We start from the raw sequence: 20,876 nt of genomic DNA on the forward strand, positions 1-20,876 counted from the left end.
GAGCGACGAGAAAGACAAATATTCTTTTTAGCTTTCACACTGGGTTTAATTAGCAAACACACACACACACACACACACACGTCGACTGAAAACAGTTCACTTATTTACTTGAACTTTAATGCTGATTTGCATCTTTAAGCTCACAGCACTAAGCTTTAACCTCTGATGTTAAATGGACACACACACACCACTGCTGGCCTTCCCTTGCTAATATTATCAACCTTTTTTAAGGCTAGAGCTGCTTAGCATGATCACACTTTTAAACAAAGAAAAATTGCTGACTGGATGAACATTTGCATTGAGTAAAAAAAAAAAAAAAAAAACTCAAGCAACTCACACACTGTACCCACAACAATGTTCTTACCAATCCTAGCTAGCATCAACTAGCTACCCTGTATTGTTTGCTAGTTAGATAAGATGCCATTTTTAATAATGAAAAATTCGAGCAAGCATTGGAGGCTAAAAATCTTTTCCAATCAACCCATCATTGTTCTCTGTATATACCTTTATTAACAGGACTAACAAAACTTTGGGTATTAAAAAAAATTCAACACACCATAATACACTTTCACATCACATTCGCAATCACTACAGTGTTTGAAAACAGAACTCTTAAAAAATTATATAATAGGCTGCCATTTTAACGGAAAATGTTGCCGTGGTGTTGGGGGTAAGATTATCAATGACCTGAGATCATTGGACACAGTACGTGCCCGGCGCCACACACTCCTGTCCCCATGGCAACTTGTGCTAATTCGTGTGTATGTGTGCGCAAACAGGAAGAGAGTCGGCAGGCAGTGAAAGTTATCAGCTGTGTTTGTTTTTTCCATTGCCCTTCACACAAACACACACACACCTTTAAACCATTACAAATCATACATATTCCTCACACTAACTACTTTTAGCTCTCAAACTCTCTCCCAAAGTCCTTCACATATGTGTTTAATCTACACATGCAAAGATCTGACCTTTGCACCTTGACTGCAATACCCTACCGTGTGTCCTTCTGTCTTGCAGAAAATCAGGAAAGATAAAGAACGCCCTGCTTTGAATCAGCAACTGCAAAGCAAGCTATGTGGATGAAAAAAGAGGACAATATACAAAGAAAGTTTATCGTAGTGCAGCCTGTCTACACTCTGAATAGATAATATGGTGTGACCTTATAGAGTCTCTACGAATGTTTAAGGGGCTTCAGCTTTGTTTAATGTTATGGGAAGCCGTAAAAGAATGCAAAGAAAAGCTGCTCGCTAAACGTCAATGCCTCCATTAACAAGCTCTTAAAAGGTGGTCAGGGGATGAATAAGAAATTCTGGCCCTGAAGGTCAGAGAAACTTTACGCCACTAAAGTACATTTACATTTATTTATTAGACAGACATGTTTATGAGGGACGATGCAGTCTAAGCACAGAGCTTAGTCGTTGTGTCGCACAAGAAGAAGTGGGCTCGATAGCTGAACGGCCTAGAACACAAGGCTTGGATTGCCTAGCCGTTACCTAAAACCGTGTTGCGTATTGAGATGAACAATTCGAGACTTCATATGCAGATTGGAGAGAAAGAAAGCACTTAGCCCAAAATGGCTAACATCTGTGGCTGCTTGGGCAAGCTCTGTGGTATGCTTGTTCATAATGCAACAATGATTCTAGAGCCAAACCTTGAAGAGATGGGATCGAACAAAATATGGTAAATGGACACTCAACCACTACATTTACCTAAAGTATTTTCCACACTTTTGTGTTTTTTTATGCTGTAGCGTTAGATTTTCCTTTCAGCACGGCTAAAGCAATTAACATAAACCTGTTTCAGCATGATGCTGCCCCTGCACCTTATTCTGACCTCAACCCCACTGGAATGTTAACTGTGCACCATGACTTCTTGCCCAACATAAGTGCCTGACCTCACTAAGGCCTTCCCAGGGGAGTAAAGAATGTTATAGCAGCAAATAGGGGACTACTTTGGAATGTATTTACATACATACATACATTGCCACAGAGATACTTTTGGGGGCATCTAATGAATTGCCAAAAAGGAAACAAAATCTTGAGTCACGCCTAAGTTCTGCGATTCTTATTTCAAAAAGTTGTGCTCATGTTTTGATTTCGCTTTTAGTCCTGTCTCCACCACTTTTCACCACTATAATAGATTTGTTACACTACTGTGTTCACCTGGCCTACCTGGCTGACCAGACCTACCTCGCCGAACTAGTAACGGTCTACCAACCAGCCAGAACTCTCCGCTCCTCTGAACATACCTCTCTGGTCACTCCCAAGTTCAAATATAAAAAGTTTAGAGGCCGGTCATTTGCCGTCCAGGGACCAAAGCTGTGGAACACACTTCCAGCACACCTACGACGCATCACTGTGCTAAGTGTTTTTAAATCGCAGTTGAAAACACATTTATTCATACAAGCTTTTAACACGTAGCCTCTGATTCGACTGCTATTTTATGTACATTGTGTTGTTATATTTTGTTGTCTATTGATGTTTTTACTAGAAAGCGCCTTGTGCTCCTTTTGGTTGTTGTAAGACGCTCTATGAATAAAATTTGATTGATTGATTGACCTGTTCTGTGTTAGTCTTTGGAAAATGTGTCTCTGGATAACCTGTTGTGTCATTATCCATTGCAAAGATTTTTGTATCTCTAGGTACAGGACTTTTCTGTTTTCTGTTTCCTTGTTTGTTTGTTTTTTGAGATTTGCCTGTTTCAACAGTGATTATGGACTGCCCTTATTTGGTCTTGCCTCCCTTTGTTTTGACCCCTGCTACAGTCAAGGGGTTATGATTCTGGGATTTGTCCAATAATCGATAAATGAGTGAACACAGATGCATCCTGTTACGCATTCTATTGTCAATAGTGGTTTTTTTTGTTGTTTTCACAAGTAATTGATGTAATCAAAACCAGCTCTATCTCTTGATATGAATCTAATCATAACATTTAAGGGGTAAAGAATCTTGCTCAAAGGCCCAACAAGGGTTACTGTGGAGCGATCTCACCTGCAGTCCTTGCTGTCATGTATTCAATTCCATGATCCTCCAACAAATACTAAAAAACAATACTAAAATAAAACCTTGTGGCCTTTACAATGTAAACATACTAAAAAAACTACTGGATATGACTTTTTGCTCTCAGAAACAGCTGCAAGTCTTAAATCACACATATTTCATACCCCAACTGATGTTCTTCTGTTCTTACATTTCCTCACACAAGTTTATAGGTCCCTTAGGAGCTACTTAAGACATACACACACTCAAAAATGGGAGGAGAACATAACAACTAAGCCGAAGGTTAAACCCTGTATGACCTACACAAAACTAAACAGTACTGAAAATAGTGAGAAAACAAAAGCCTTGGCTTTTGCATCAGAGAGCCTTGGCTGCCCATGACCCTGTCGCCGGTTCACCACTGTTCCTTCCTTGAACCAATTTTGATAGATACTGAGCACTGCAGACCAGGAACATTCCACAAGAGCTGCAGTTTAGGAGATGCTCTGACCCAGTCGTCTGGACATCACAATTTGGTCCTTGTCAAACTCGCTCAAATCCTTACACTTGCCCATTTTTCCTGCTTTTAACAAATTTGAGGACAAAATGTTCACTTGTTACCCAATTTATCCCACACACTAACAGGTGCCATGATGAAGATATAATAAGTGTTATTCACTCACTGGTCATAATGTTGTAATGCCGTTACATCACTGATCAGTGTATAAAGATAGAAGCACTGACCTATTTATTAGTATATATGCTTTAATTTGGACTGGTTATCCAAAGTAGGCATTCTCGATGGATGTGCAACGTATTTGCCTAATTCATGCAAAGCACTGAATGACATGGCATTTATGGGAGGCATTTATGGCTAGTTTGTAAATGTTAAAAACACTCTTGTCATCCTGTTAGTCCCTGCAAGCATAAACTGTTTATCATATGCCGTATGCTATGTAAGGTTATCCACACCGTCACTGTCCTTGTCCTTGCCCACACCCCTGTTACTGTTCCCAGTGATCTGTGAGCTTATACTTACCTCCCAGTAGCGTCATTTTAACACGCCATTCTTCATGGTATAGCAGTAAAACATGACACCTTTGAAACCCAACTCTTTCTCATGCCCCATCATCACACCTATCTGTCATTAGCCAACTAGGTCAGCCTCTCCTACACTCGCTGTTGGCTCACGGTGTCTTTATTTACTTTTTCCTTTTTACACTAGTAATTTTACCACATAAGCACTTAAGAGTTGTTTTTCGAGTTATGAAGATCCACAAGCTGCGACAAAATTGTATTTACTTCTAATGTAAAATTGATAACAGAAGTGCAGAAGCAAATGTGTAAAAAGGCACGCTTAGCCATGACATGTTCAAAACGAGAACATTCGATGCTTAGAAAGTGCATTTTGTACCGGTTTCAAACATTTTAGATTAAAGAACACATCTGATGATCTCCTGCTACCAGCTTTAAAGAAAAAAATATAGATCTAAAGTTGGTCTTTCAAAGACCTTATCTGAACATACAGTATCTCTAAGAAACAGAGTTTATTTCATTCTAAGAAAAAAAAAAAGAAAGGTAGTGTGCTTTTATATATTTATGAAGGCCTGTAGCCACATCAGAGCAGACGGAAGAGAAAGTATTTTCAACGGCTTAGTCAGTAGAGTGGAAGCATGCTGGGCTGAAGTATGCCACTCGAGTGAACTGAGAGCTTTTCGGTACCAGCACGTGAATCACGTCACCTGCTTTTCATAGTCCTTCAAACACAAACAAATCTCCAAAGGCTTGAAACGAGCCACCATCATGGGTGCCATAAAGGGGTGTGGAATTTGCCAGGCTCTAAGTAGAAAAGAGGCTCAAGAGGAAGTAATTATGCAAAAGAATGAAAATTGTCCAGGGAGGAGGGCCTGGAACATTAACCTGTCAGGGGTCCAAAGCTCATATAGCTGCCCCTAGTCACCACCATTCTGCTCTCTTTCTACTCAGATGACCCTGTATTAGATTCAGGACACTCGTTTGGGACACTCCCTTCTTCTTGATATTTAAGCACCAAGATCACCACCTTTAATGCCTTGGTTTGAAGATTATTATTAGACAAAATGATAGACAGTTAACTTTGTAGGCATGACAAAAGAGTATATGAAATCCGTGTGGTTGATTACCTGTATCATTCTTTGTGCTAAACGCTGAGGGAATTAGCAGCAGCAGGTATAAATTAGCGCCACTTGTGTTGTTTGAGCGAATGTTACCAGGTGTGCTATTTACCCATACTGAGGTCCAGTACAGTGTATAATAATACGGTCTTTTAATCGGTGGGTTGCTTCTGTTGTGGAGATCTGGCAACCCTTTCTCATAGCAAATTTCTCAGGTGAGCAATCGATTATCTTAAATCTAAAATACAAAGAAAATAAACCGAACGTGACCCTTCCTTTCTTGTTTTCCTTCAACCTTCCAGTGTCATTTTTTACTAAATGAACAAAATTAAGCATTTTTAAAATTTTAATATAGATTATTATTCAAATTAAACATCCATTCTAACTAACTCTGCTCACACTGTTAACTTGGTCTGACACCATTTTTCTTTTTTAATAAATATAGAAGCTGCTGTCACAGAAAATGGATAAACACCTCCTGACCAATCAGATTCAAGCACTCAGTCAGGGTGTGGTATAAATATAAGTACTCATTAGACCATTCCCAGCATATTTATCTAACTTAATGTTTTGCTCTTTGGTGTGTGAAAATAAGTATTAGGTTTGTTTAAGTCTGGCATGTGAAATGTGTGTTCAGCACTCTCTTACTCCCCCCCAAACAGACGGCCTAATCTCTGTGGGAGCGTCAGAAAACTGAGCAAGTCCCAGATGATGGGGGAAGGGAATGCTAGGCAGTGGAGGTCACACCATTACCTCCTGAGTTTAGTACACATGACTCTCAAAACGCTAGCCTGCTTTTGTGTGCTTGACCTCACCTTACGCCTCCCTGACAGCATCAGCCAAACCCCTGCCACCTCCCTAAAACCCTTTGTCCTCGATCAGCTTCTTTGAAGCCAAGGGCTAGCCAGGGATTATGGGATAAAACAGACCACAACAAACACCAAAGGGATAATTACCTACATGTCTGCAAAACGGTTCTACCAATAATTCTTTCTCTCAGCACCACAAACACGAAAGCCATAAGAAGAGCAAGAGCATGCTATTCTGAACAAATGATAACCATTAGCGTTAGCCATTACGGTATATATCACAGATTTTATTTTTCAATAGATCAATACCTAATGTTCTCTGTTCGTACCCTGCACATACCCTGGAAATGCCCAGAAAAATCTATTATTATTATTATTATTAGTAGTAGTAGTAGTAGTGGTGGTGGTAGTTTTAGTGTGTGTAATATAGTGGTACGCAGTTACAAAGTATATATAATTTGCTACTTTGCTTAAGCAGTTTTTTCGCCTGTCTGTACTTTACTCTTCCCATTTGGGGAGACGTTGACTTTACCTTCACTACATTTCAAGATCAAATATCTTATTTTTTACTCAACTACATTTCTTTACGTCTTTCCTCACTATTAATGAGTGAATAAAAACTTAACAGCAAACAGGGTAGAGCACGTGCTCTGTTTTCAACTTGTTTTGTAGTTGAAAAAAAGGTTTTAGGCTCATGATCATTTTCAAGTCAAGTCAAGAAACTTTTATTGTCTTTTATTGTCAACCATATATAGCTGATGCAGTACACAGTGAAATGAAACAACGTTCCTTCTGAAACCAGAACCCAAATTTTATTAGACATCAATCAGTGGTTGACTTATTCATATAATTCTATTAATAGTTTGGTGTGCTAAGAGTAATATTAGAGTCAAAAATCACATATCAATAGTAACAAATAGCATTTGTAGCTATTACAACTACTACAACTAAAAAACTTTCTTTCGGCTTCTCCCATTAGGGGTCGCCACAGCGGATCATCCGCACGTTTGATTTGGCACATGTTTTTACGCTGGATGCCGCATCCTAACCACTAGACCACCAGGAAACCTACAACTACTACAACTACAACTCCTACTACTATTACTACTACCACTACTACTACTACTACTACTACTACTACTACTACTACTACTACTACTACTAATAATAATAATATAGTCCAATATTTTTTCTTCTTCTATATTTCATTACTATTAACATTGCCTAACCGAGAATATATAGTAAAGTATTAGGTACTTTAGGATGCAAAGCAGGATTTAAAATAGACTTTTTTCCCATCATATTATGCATGTTCCATGTGTTAAAAAAAGTTATTCTTGCTTTTTTTTTTTTTGCCTATCATACATTTATCCAGTCATATGTGTTTCTTCCCCAAACTGATACGACAAAGTTGAAGGCACACAATTCTATAAGATGTCTTCGAAATGAGGTAGCATTAAACTTCCCCTTCACTTGAACTAGGAGACCCAAAACCTGTTCCAGCATGGTAATGCCCCTGTGCACAAAGCCAGCTCCATTAAGATATGCTGTTTGTGATTTGGAGTGGAAGATCTTGAGTGGCCTGTTGTAGAGCTCTGACCTCAACCATACTGAACACCTTTGAGATTAATTGGAACGCACCCCAGGCCTCCTCACCTCACCTACCTGACTTTACTAACACCCTTGTGGGTGAATGAGCACAAATCTCCATAACCACACTCCAAAATCTAGTGGAACCTCTTCCCAGAAGAGTGGAGATTATTAGAACAGTAAATGGGGACTAAATGTGGAATGTTCAAAAAGCAGATACAAAATTAATGGTGAAGTGTCTATAAACCTTTGTCCATATAGTTAATCTTATGCCCTGGAAATCTTAAACTTAGATAAATGAAATATATGTTAAGCAAAGATAATCAAAGATTTTATACCACTCTGGTCTGCTGACTAGGTAATCCTTTCAGAAGTATAGGATATGCTACTGAAAATTCATGTTCTCTGTAAGTTCTGAAAGCTTTTCTATATCAGCAACAAACCATTATCAACTAAACCTGTGAATGCTATGAACTAAAACACTTAGTACATGCTGTACAATGAAATGTGCCTGTTGTTGACCGCAACATTACTTTCAGTAATATAAATGGTAAAGACTGCACACAAAAGTAATACGTGCCATTAAAATATACCTACAGAGTATTTATCAAAGCTGTCCAATGTCTCCTTTGAAAGAAATAGACGAAACATTATGTCACAATAGACTTATATTTGGTAGATTTTTTTTTCCCCAAAATATTTCAAAACCACTCATCCTCTTTTACAAGATTGTACGCTGCTGAGAGGAAAACTGTAAGCAGCTCAGAGCAAATGTACCATGAATTCCAATCTGAGCAGGATAAAAGCGTCTGTGCACGGAGCCGAAATGCAGACTCTGAAGGGTTTAATGGGAATGAACCCAAAGCCATTATCATAGAAAAAATGTGTGATAATCAATATTTTATGAGTGCAGCTAATGCATCCCTTTATAGATAGCATCTGGTTACAAATGTCAGACTATTGCTTGTTTACTACTGAATTCGAAAGTAAAGGGAAAAAAATTATGTTACAGGTAATATTTTGTGGGAGTGCATATGCACAACTAGATGGCAAAAAAAAAAGAAAAACAGGAAAGAGAAGACATCCTTTAAAGCCTTACCAGAAGTCTTCGTTTTCCCTAGTGAAAGTTTATGAAGAAAATCCTCGCCTTGGGGATTTCAAACCTAGAAGTGCAGAAAAAGAAATATTATGCGAAAAACATTTCCACCTGTTCCATAATATCCGTCGAGACACTAGCAGATTTGTTCCTTTTTTTTAGTGAAGATCTTTAGAATTAATACACACATTTTAAAGCTTTATAATCACACTCTTGATATCATCCAAACGAGGATTGGTTCCCTTTTTTGAGTCTGGTTCCTCTCAAGGTTTCTTCCTCATACCATAGAAGGGAGTTTTTTATTAACCACACTAATTTCTTCAGCAATTTGATCTACAGAAGCTCATCTGATCGGATCCGCCTTCACTCCTCACATGCATCAATGAGCCCATGATCCTGTCACAGGTTCACCACTGTTCCTTTCTTGGACCACCTTTGACAGAAACTGACCACTGCATATCGTGAAAATCCCACAAGAGCTGCAGTTTTGGAGATGCTCTGATCCAGTCGTGTAGACATCACGATTGGTCAAACTCGCGCAATTCTTACACTTGCCCATTTTTTCTGCTTCGAACACGTCAACTTTGAGGACAAAATGTTTACTTGCTGCATAATAAATCCCACCCACTAACAGGTGATGAAGAGATAATCAGTGTTATTCACTTCACCATTCATAATGTTATGCCTGGTTGGTGTATATACGGTATATATATGTATATATATATATATATATATATATATATATATATATATATATATATATATATATATATATATATATATATATATATATATATACATATATATACCGTATATATGTATATATATATATACACACACACTTCAGTTCAGTTCTTTTTTGTTTACATGTCGAATACAAAGTCTTTGTTTATTGCATCGATTTTACAGGATTCACGTCATGTTTTGATTCCAAATTTTTTTATCTTTGTCTCAGTCTCATTAACGTTGTTTGCTAATCTCACAACCTATGCATGTTTCATGTTTATGTCCTCAAATAACATTTTGGATTGTCTGCCTTATGTTTATATACCCAGATGTGCCTTTTTACACAATTGTATCCAGCCAGTTTAAGTTTATGTTTAAGCATTGGCTAAGCATCGTGTACAAGCTTTTTCGTTCATTGGTTTGGAAATACAGCAATGGCTAAAATGTAAATAAAGCCAAAGTATGAATAGAAAGGACAACACACTGTACATTAATACATTTAGACATTTCTATGCATTACATCAATTGTTTCTTTTCTACTGACATTTACTTCAGCAATTTAAATATCCAGAGCTTATCGTCCTGCTGCTTAGTTCCGTTTGCTCCTTATTTTTCAGTTTGCAGCTCACAGCTCCAAAAAAAAAATCTTTCTGCAGTTCAGAGTTGAATTACTTTATCATTGTAACCAAACTACACTAGTCATTGCTCACCTTTCTAAACTTATTACACAGACAGGGTGGAATACACCAGGGATTGTGGTAGCAAGTTGTTTAAAAACAATACATCACTAGAAAAAAGCCAAAATCTCAAGATACAAGCGTAGATACAAGAGTTAATAGTCAATTGTGCCTGGCTGTAAAATTATGTATGCAGAAAAGGGTAAATTGCGTTTTCTTCCAAGTGCATTATGTTGCCCTGCGATGCAGCATGAGCAGAATCCCGGAAAAAACGGAGGCATTTGGGTTGTGTCATGTGTCTCAAAGGACGCACATGTTTAAGATCCGCGGCTTTCATATGATATTGCATGAGGACAGCTTTCTGTTAGTTGGGAATTGGTAGCTGAACAAATTAAAGAGAAAGAATAATACATCATTGGCACTACGTAGTGGCTTGTAGTAGCTAGCAAGTAAACAGATATGCGTACATTATTCACATTAAACAGACAGCACAATAAAAACAGATCCATATACACATACGAAAAAATAAACTATTTGGATTTGATTTTATAGAGTGTGTCAAAGTTTCATGGAGAAAATCTAATTTCCACTATTATGCTCTCCATTGTCTCCTATCCCCACCATAGCCTCGGATTCCAGTTCTTGGTTGACACACCTCTACGTTTGACATGCTGTTCCTTCTGAAATGCTTTTCTGCTCGACACGGTTGTAAAGAATGATTATTTAAGTAAACATAGCCTCCCTATCATCTCAAAACAGCCTGTAGATTCTCCTGACATCTTTTATCTCTCATCAACAAGCTATTTCTGTCTCTGGAACTACCTCTCGCTGGTTTTTTTTTCCCGTGCCATTTTGAAGACATCGCGTCTAGAGAGTGTTGTGAATACAAATACCAGGAGATTTGCTGATCCCAGTATCCAACCTGTCTGGCATCAACAAGCATGGCCAAATTCAGCACCTTCTGCTATAGTCTACATACAAATCCGATATTAATACAGATGCAGATACAGCGGCATTGTGCGACACCCCTAAGCACAAATCCTTTTGCATTGTGTTGTCATAACACACTAATTTGTTTTACTATTCAATCGGAGTTAATCGGATTTTCTCTGTTTCCCCCGCTGAGCAGTGAAATCCATGACATATGAATTGCATCCCAGTTGCAGATCCTGTAGTTTTTTTTTGACAAAAATTCTCCACATGAAACACCGAACTGAACACTATAACTGTTCCCGATCCACCCACTAACCAAGCTGGGATCGTTATATAAACGTTTGCGAGGATTTCGTTACAAAAACTTCTGATTACATCTGACCGAGTTGCCGGAAAGAACGAGACACACTGTGTCTCCGTAGGAGGACAGAGCAGATCTGTTCTCGGGCTGCGGGAGGAAAGCGATATATATTCCAGTAGACGACAGGGATACCGCAGGGGGGCGTGTTATTTTATCTCCTTCCCTGCCCTTAATTGCTCTGCAAACGCCCCTGTTTGAGCACAAACAGCTCCATCAAGAGTGATTACAGGGCCAGAGTGATGGAATGGCATCAGAAGCCTAAGGATAAAAGAAGGGACCAGCTTGTCTACTACCCTACAGGTATTATGGGTGGAAAGAGGGGGGGGGGGGGGGGGGGCATTGTAATTACTCTGTAATGTGGCAAATGGTCATAGAGATTAATTTTTTTCCCACAAGTAAACAGGTTGGGTCTGGTCACAAATCATTAATCAGTATCTCTTAAATCGGTATCAATATTTATCAATCAATAACTTACTTAAACACAAGAGCCCAGTGACCTGCTATGGTTGATCAACCTGATCAATCAAGAAATTCCCCTGGCTGGTAACCCGTAACGCTGAAAAATTGCTCCCATTAGACAGAAAAGTTTTTTTTAACCTCTAGAGCTGCAGAAGATTTCTGACTAGACTTCTAACATTGTAATTACAAAAGCACGCCGCATCTCTCATACCCCTTATCATGTCTTTTTTCTCAAAACATTGACGAATGCTAACGACTACTTTTTGTGTCGGTTGAAAAACCAGTGCTTTTTGCATTCAGATCAAAAATTTGGCACTTCAACAGTAATGGATTTTCATATCCTAAACCCTTTAGATTATATTAGATTAGATTAGATTAGATTCAACTTTATTGTCATTGTGCAAAGTAAATGTACAGAGCCAATGAAATTTAGGCACCCAGGCCAGAATATTATGTATTCAGGCTTCTCTCTTTATTTTTATTCACTTAGCCACTTGCATTTAAAAATGTCTTAATTTATCATCCAGGGTCAGAAAAAACCTACTTACTATTGACCTTTACAAAATTAATTATTATATTTTGTGTGTATTTGTGTATAGGGCCAATGTGGTGCAACTGAATGCAGATTACATAAATCGGATTCAGCAGCATCCACTGGACAGAAGATTAGACAAATATTACTAGTTCTTTTTTATTTATTTTTCTTTTTTACAATATTCACCTCTTCCTTGTCATTCCATGTCTGCCCTCCATAGCCTCAGATTTTAGTTCTTGGCTGAAACATCACCAAGTTTGACATGCTGCTCCTCCTAAAATGATTTTCAGCTCAACGTGGTTGTAATGATTCATTATTTTATTTGACATAGCCTTTCAATCAGTTTAAAAGAGCCTGTAGATTCTCCTCGATGGTATCTCTTGTCTCTCCTTTTTTTTTTATTTTTTAGATTTTTTATTTTTTAGCACTCTTTTTAGAGACACCAAATGTAGAGATTTTTGGGCATGTAAATCTGAAAAGACTTGCTGATCCTAGCTAACATCAAACCTATCTAGCGTCAATATCCTTGGCCAAATACACTGAAATCAGAATTGTTTCTATTCTGTTGTTTTATGAATCATATCGATACAAATTATACACACAATACCTAATGGACAAACATGGCTTGTTTGTCTCCACAACTACCTCCTTTTCCCACATGAGCTATTTCACTTCATCCTCCCACAGCCCCACATTTGATCTGCTGTTCCTTATGAATTGCTTTTCTCCTCAACACAGATGTTAAGAGTAATTAATTGAATAAACGCAGCCTCCCAATCATCTTAAACCAGCCTGTAGATTCTCTCATCAGCATGCAATTTTCACCTGCAGAACTAGTTGCTGGATGTTTTGAGACAAGTAGAGACCCTGCTGTGTATGAAAATCCCAGATTTGTTGATCAAAGAATCAAACCTGGACCACAGAATCAGGAACCATGACCAAAGTCCCTGAGATCCCATTCTGATGTTTTAAACATGATATATAGACCATCCATTTTACACACACTATACATAGTGGGCAAACATGGCTCCTGCGTCTCCACGACTACTTCCTTTTCCACATGAGCTATTTCACACCCTCTTCCCACACCAGTCCTAGAGCATGTTTGAGAGGTGTGCATGTAGGAGTGGGCACGTTCGTATGCCAGCAAATTACAACTGTGGAGTGAGCTCGCCTCGCGATTTTCCCCCTGAATTAGACCGTGCTATTTGCAGCTGTTTCACGAGGGCATTGCCTCACTCACCAGTAGGACACATATACACACACACACACAAACACACAAACTCCAGCGAGCCGAACAACAGCGGTGTCATTAGGTAATGGGCTGTGCTCTTTTCAGGAACAACCCCCAGGTTAATGAACATAACGGCATCTTTTCGTGCCTCATTAGATCTTTACATCTGCCCACAGCATCAGTGTTAATAATAAAGTGCTACGCGGAGAGAGTGAAGGAAAACAGCTTTGAGTTCAGCGCTATGTTTGTCACCGGTTATCACACTCAACAGCTGTGTGTGCATATGGAGCTATTCTACTTGAAAGAAACCTGTATGTGCTCGTTAGACCAGGAAACCTGGTTATGTCTTCATACTGTAGGAGTTGATGGAGACGTTGAAGAAAAAAAATTATTTGAAAATCCATATTAAAAACATGCATTCAGGGCAGGTTTTAGGCATTTAAAAGCTCTGAGCAAAAGTTATATAGAAGACCCCCAGGCCTCCTTTCCTCCACCTTTAAGAGTAAATACAAAGCACTTGAAACAAATATAATTTCTAAGCTTTTTAATTATACAAAACCTGTTATCAGTACTTTTATATATTTATTTAAATATGCATATTATGTATTTACTTAGATGTGCATATTAATTAAGGTCAACACTATAAAAAAGAAAAAAAAAAAAGGTCTTCTCGACCAGTGCTTCTTATTTCTTGGCCATAGACACGTAGCTGCAATTACTGTTTTTATTTACAAACGTTTACTTTTTCTTTAGTATTTTGAAAGTCGAAATGTCGCTGCAAAGTCGACAAAGTCTTAATGCAGGGTGTTTGCACTGTTTTGGAATAAACAAATAACAATCCATCTTCAAATGGCGCTGACGTCGATCAGCAAGATGAGGCTCTGTTTATCTTCTCACTTACCAGCCCCCGAGGAATGCATTAGTTTTGGCGCTTTCAGGTTTTCAGGATTTTTTCATCACTGCCTCTTCACGCTCTCAGGGGGTGGGGACTGTGATGTTTAAACTGTGATGTTAAATGGTTACATTTCAGGTAAGTGGCAGTTATTTTATATCCAATTGACAAAGTGCCTAGTCTTACAGTCTTGATTGGTGAACTAGAACAGTGGTCCCCAGCCCCCGGGCCAATTGGTACCGGGCCGCACAGAAAGAATACATACAACTTACATTATTTCCGTTTTTTTATTATTTGATTCTGAACAATGTTTTATTTTGGAAAATGACCGGATACTCTCCATCACATCTGTCTATGACTCACTCTTGATGCATGTCATGATGCCTCGGCCAGATGTTTTACCTCCATCCGCTACCTTCTTAAAGTGGCCGCTCCGGCCGCTAACACATAATACATTACCGCTAAAATTTAAACCCCCAAGCGAGCAAAATAAACAACACAGTGGATTCACGTTTATTATTATATTTAGAAAATACCAGTTTTTATGGTCGTATCATTTTATTTTGTTGTATTTATCCACCACACCTTAAAGGTTGGTCCGTGGCGCAAAATTAGCGCAATTGCCTGCTCTGCCTATAGCTAGCACTGATTATGCATGTGTTACACTTTTGCAATCACTGAGCATTGCTTTTGTCGAGTTGTATAGATGGACAATATGATAAAAAAAAACGACTTGCAAAGTAAAACTTCTAGGACGATCCAAGTTTGTTCTAATTGTTTGACTGAGCGTTAGGAAAGTCCCACATTGTATTATATAGCGATTTATCTGTTAAACAGGTTGCAAAGCAGAGCCAGTCATAAAAACATTCACTGGTTCTCTGAATCAGCAAGAGCAATGTAATAAAAGTTACTTCTCAGAAAGTCAGTGTATATTAAGGTATTTGTGGGGGGTTTTCATGAAATGCAGTCTCAGCAGATGTGTCAATGGACAACAATGTATGTTTGTGTTCAATACCACTTAATTACAAAATCTCTGTTCCACTTTTCAACCAACCTGTCCCAATTGAACTCTGCTGCACTGAGAAAAAAACGCATTTATTATTGATTTGATTGTCATTCTAAGTGGACTTATTAGCAGAAAGTAAGCGCAGATCTTTATTTATTTTATTTTCTACCACAGAGCATTACGAAGGCTGTTTCTTTTTGTCTCTTTGTTTAAAACCCACATTTTCTATTTATGCCTTTTTTGCTCTCTCGCTTTTCCTTCCTCCAAATTCTGTTTGACCAGCTCCCAGTGGCTAAATTAGATCAGCACCCTACTGCCATTAGCTCCTTCATTTAAAGAGATCTATGCAGTCATAAGGGCCGTTTAGACTTAATTACGCCGCCTGGGTGTGTGTAGCCGGTGGGCACAGGCCACTCAGATAGGGAGATTATTGAGTTTTAACGCTCTTCTAATGGAGCTCTCTCTCACACTGCTCTCTTCATTCAACCCACAAGCAGCGTGTTTAGATGCTTTAAAGCTGTAACACTGCTCCACACCGATAAGGAAACGTGACCAAAGCCATTGATTTTGCCCGTAAGGATTAGAAACTGAAAGGAGCTCACACAAGGTGGCTGAGAGGGAGTTCAAAGAGAGTCATCTTGCCATATGCTGGCAGGTAACGATCAAATGTTGAAGCTACACCATGTAGACAAATGTGTTGGGACACCTGACTCCCACATATGCTTTTTCTAGTCCCAGTTATTCAGTTATATCAGTTATTAACAGAAAGTTGATGGCGCACAATTTTTTGGACGTCTTTGGATGTGCTAGCATTAAATTTCCCCTTTACTTTAACTAGGAGACCCAAACCTGTTCCAGCATGACATGCTTCATGCACAAAGTGAGCTCCATTAAGATATGATTTACATGGGCTGGAGTGGAAGATCTTGAGGGGCGTGGTGTGGAAGATCTTGAGCGGCCTGCTATAGAGCTCTGACCTCAACCCTACTGAACACCTTTGGGATGAATTGGTACACTGAAAGCACCTCGTCACCTCACCTACTAAGCACATCTCCACCATTACACTCCAAAACTTTGTGGGACTTCTTCCCCGAAGAGTGAAGGTAACAGCAAATGTGAAATGTGATGGACAGAAAGCACACATGAATCTTATGCACAGCTGTTATAAATATTTTCTATTTAATGTACATGAATGAATATGAATTACTAAGTGAAGGTCAGAATCATGAAAGCTTCTGATCACTAAATTAAAAAAATGATCATTAAAAATTTTAACCATTATTCCAATTTTTTATTTAGTTATTTATTTGGTGGATGCATAAAGCTCAGGGTGCAATGACCTTACTCTACCACCTGGGGATTTTAACTCACACCTTTGCTTATTTGCACAAACCATAACAGCAAATATTGCTCTAAAAGCATTACCGTAATTTCTGGACTATAAAGCGCACCCATATATAAGCCGCACTTAATTTGACAAAGATTTTTATTTTAAACTTAAATAAGCCGCACCTGTCCATAAGCCGCAGGTGTCTACATTGAAACTAATGAACTTTACACAGGCTTTAACAAAAGACAGTGTCTGTTACACGGTGTAACGGGTAAAATATGTTGCGCTTCCTTTAGGAGCATAGCGGTATTATGGGAATAGCCTCCGCCGCATTTTTCCGCTATTACTGCATGTGTGCAAGACCAAGGATTATGTCCTTATTATTTTCTGATGCTTATTTCTAAGTTTCTTTGACTATCCCGTAACGCTGTTGCCAAGAAAAATTAAAAAGCACGAGTTTTGGAAACCTGTCTGTGCTTATATGATTTCTGTTGCAACTGGAGTTAGCGAGCTCTCCCATGACCCAGACTCAACGCGTTACAACGGCTTGTATCTAAACAGTAGCCGACCAAGAAAGTCATTGCTCACTGTCTTGCTCCTTCCTTTCACAACTATTTCTCTCGGGAGTTTATCTTTTGGAATCGTCGTGTGTTTAAAAAAAAGTTTTTTCTCCCGATGCCATGCAGCTCAGAACACAGGTGAGGTGCGTTTTTTGGTTTTTATTTGGAAATTTCATTGGTCTAATGTTATGGGGTTCAGTTTTCTGGCTTGAAGTCTGTGAAACAGGGAAAAACCGAGGAAAAATTCATTAATAAGCCGCTTCGATGTTTAAGCCACGGGGTTCAAAACGTGGGAAAAAAGTAGCGGCTTATAGTCCGAAAAATACGGTACATATTTTTTGCAACATATTGAGTATTGGAACTATATCCATATAAGGACATATTTACACCTGGTTTGGCCATTGGAAATGCTTTTCCAATACCAGATGTGAGTTGTCTCAGCTGTCCACTCGTGGTCCAATCTGCATTTTAAAGCCATGTTTGTGTTTACATTACATCACATTACACCTACCTGTAAAAGACCACCCTCTCCTGGATTCCTAATAAGCACATCCTCGCTACTTCCTGTGTCACAGTCTATACAAAGCCTGCCCAAGTATCGCGCTTTTGCGATGTCCTTCCATACCTGAACGTTCAAGTACATTCTGTGCCTTGTAAAAGGTTCCTGCTACTTGTATGCTTCGACCCTTGCCTTGATACCTGATTGCATTATGGATGGATTCTATCTTTTGTTTCAAAATGTCATGCCTGCTGTGTTTTGACCTTTGTTGGTGTTATTGACTGTGCCTTTGAATTGTGTCTTGTATCGTCAATACACCTCTTACAAATGCATACCCAATAACAATCTCACCAAAATTCAAACCAAAAGCCCTCCATTATATAATTAACATGGTCCATGATCGGTGGCTTCAACAAAATGAAAATTATAAGCAAAACTGCCAAATGTAATGAGACAAATGTTCAGAGCCTGTCAAAAGGTTAGAAACACCTAGTCTTTTATTGTTTTTGAGCGATACATGCGTGTTCCTTGTGTTTAAATGATTCAAACTAGGTCATTTGAGTGTATGAAGATTTACTTTAACCAAACAAACATAAATGTACAGATGCTGAAAATTATTTTTATTAAAAAACCTTGAAAGCAAGCAGAAAAGTGGCAGAACTCAGGGAAGCTGTTCAACTTGCTGCTCTGCTCAGAGCCCACTGTGAACAAAATGGATCGTGAATAATCCACACACACACTTACGACTCCCACGTATTTTTCCGGTGTCCACTGAGTTGGAATAGGAATGGGGATTCTATTTAAAACCCTTATGTACTCCCACAAACACTCAGCACTCAGAGGCCAGTAGTCAGCTCACTGTGTGTGTATGTGTCTGCATGTGTGTGTGTGGGGATAAAAAAAAAACACTCTACCTAAAATACAAGTCTCCACCCACTGTGATCATGATCACGCATTTCAGGCTGAAATCCTTCAGCTAAAAGCGTCCTTTAGCTAAAATTACAAAGAGGAGGGAGGGGGGGGGTCATCAATGATGAGAACGAAGCCACATGTATAGATATTATACCAAAATTGTTCCTGTGGCAGCCAATAAAGTTCTTGTATTGGCTTCAGTGATTCTTAGTTTCTAATATTCAAGGTATCTGGACAAAAATACAAAACTATGGATGGATCAATTACTAATGCTGGTATGTATTGGTATGCACCACCGTCTGCTCTATTCATTATCAAACAGAGATCCAATCATTTTAGTGCTCCATCCTAATTTTTACTACTTACACTATGTACAAAAAGTCTGTACTTTATGCATAATATACATCCTATACTGGAAAAGAGCCTTGTTGCCTTAGTTACACACATTATCGCTGTAAACAAACGTCTTGCATTACACTTCAATAGTGAAGAGGCATCAACGACCACCATGTTGGCAAGTTAAATTCGGTCCATCACACCATCACAAAATTCTTTCTCCTCCCTCGCACAAGAAGATGTGGGCAGTTTTGGCTGAGAAGTGTCCACTGATCCATTCTTCAAATATCTGCTGGAGATAAGCTCCACTTCAGAGGTTTTTTCTTGCCCTATTGACCACTGGCTTGCTCATTAAAGATAAACTTATAGGTAACAAACTTATAAGCACTAAATGTATACATTTCAACTTTATCTCTGTAAAGCTGCTTTGGGACAATGTTCATTGTTAATAGTGCTAAACAAATAAAAATAATTTTTAACTTGGGTTAAGGTTCTCTGGTGGTCTAGTGGTTAGGATGCGGCGCCCTCACCCCTGTGGCCCGGGTTCGATCCCTGGTCAGTGAACCAACCCCGGCCACTCTTAGTGCCGGTCCCAAGCCCGGATAAATTGGGAAGGGTTGCGTTAGGAAGGGCATCCAGCGTAAAAACATGTGCCAAATCAAACATGCGGATAGTCCGCTGTGGCGACCCCTAATGGGAGAAGCCGAAAGATTTTTTTTTTAACTTGGGTAGCTTTGGGATACTCATTGCAACATACCATGAGTCTTTTCTCTGATGCTTTTTAGGTTGGATTGTTGGCGAATTTAAATGTGGCTCAGATTCAGCAATGGTCAAAATGTTACAGGAAAAAACTTGGTGGCTTTATGTGAATGTGCTACATCGATAACATCTACAGGAGTGAGGACTTTGTTTCTCAGTAAAACGAAAACCCTGGAATTGAAGCATTGAACCCAATTTCCCTCAATGGACCTCCACCTACCAAAATCCTGTTTCGTGACTTTGAGCTTTGCCTTGTGGTTTGGATTTGTTTGCTATTGCCAAGTTACACTATTACTTTACAATTTAAAGTTTAGAAAAAAGACAAACTATTTTCAAAAACACACCTGAGACAATGTTCATGCTGGAATGAAATTTCTACACAGATATTAATGTCCTAATGGAATATCTTCACAGGTATAAAGAGAGCTATTTCCAGCAACCATCACTCCTGTTTTGCAGCAGCACACTGTAATAGCTAATCCAGGGTTATCGTGTTAAAAGGCTAATTGATCATTAGAAAACTCTTTTGCAATTATGGTAGCACAGTTGAAAACCTTTGTGCTGATTAAAGAAGCAATAAAAGTGGCCTTGAGTATATGGAGCATCAGAATTTGCAGGTTCAATTATAGACTCAAGATGGGCAGGAAAAAAAAAACAACTCTCTTCTGAAACATGACCGTCTGTCTATTCGTGTTCTAAAAAAAGGGAGGCAATTCCATGTGAAAACAAAGCCAAGTCACTGAAGAATTTATAAAACTGTGTATTGCTCACTTCACAGAAGAGTACACACTGGTTTTAACCAGGACAGAAAGTAAATTAAAAGGCCCTGATGCACAACTGAGCACATCAGAGTCTCTAGTTTGGGAAACAGATGTCTCAGTCAAGAGGCGACTCCAGGATGCTGGCCTTAGAAGCAGAGTTGGCAAAGAATTATCTAACAGACCACTGTCCAAAGATTACGATGTGTCAAACACAGAGGACAGAGTAAGATGGGGGGGGGCACAAACCACAAACAAACTGAATCAAATTCT

At 38.8% G+C, this 20,876-nt stretch overlaps 1 protein-coding gene across 3 annotated transcripts in view; it reads right to left on the minus strand.

Moving 5' to 3' along the window:
• Nucleotides 1-20,876, minus strand: part of large2 (LARGE xylosyl- and glucuronyltransferase 2) — a 148,728-nt gene that overhangs the window by 49,458 nt on the left and 78,394 nt on the right. For 2 of the 3 annotated variants that reach the window (XM_083552958.1, XM_083552960.1), the window contains one exon: nucleotides 8,630-8,693. The exons of the other annotated variant lie outside the window; for it this stretch is intronic. The gene's annotated coding sequence lies outside the window, so the exon portion shown is untranslated. The remainder of the gene's footprint in view (nucleotides 1-8,629; nucleotides 8,694-20,876) is intronic. 3 annotated transcript variants of the gene reach the window in all.

This window comes from Silurus aristotelis, assembly GCF_946808225.1.
Source record: "Silurus aristotelis genome assembly, chromosome: 10".
NCBI lineage: Eukaryota > Metazoa > Chordata > Actinopteri > Siluriformes > Siluridae > Silurus > Silurus aristotelis.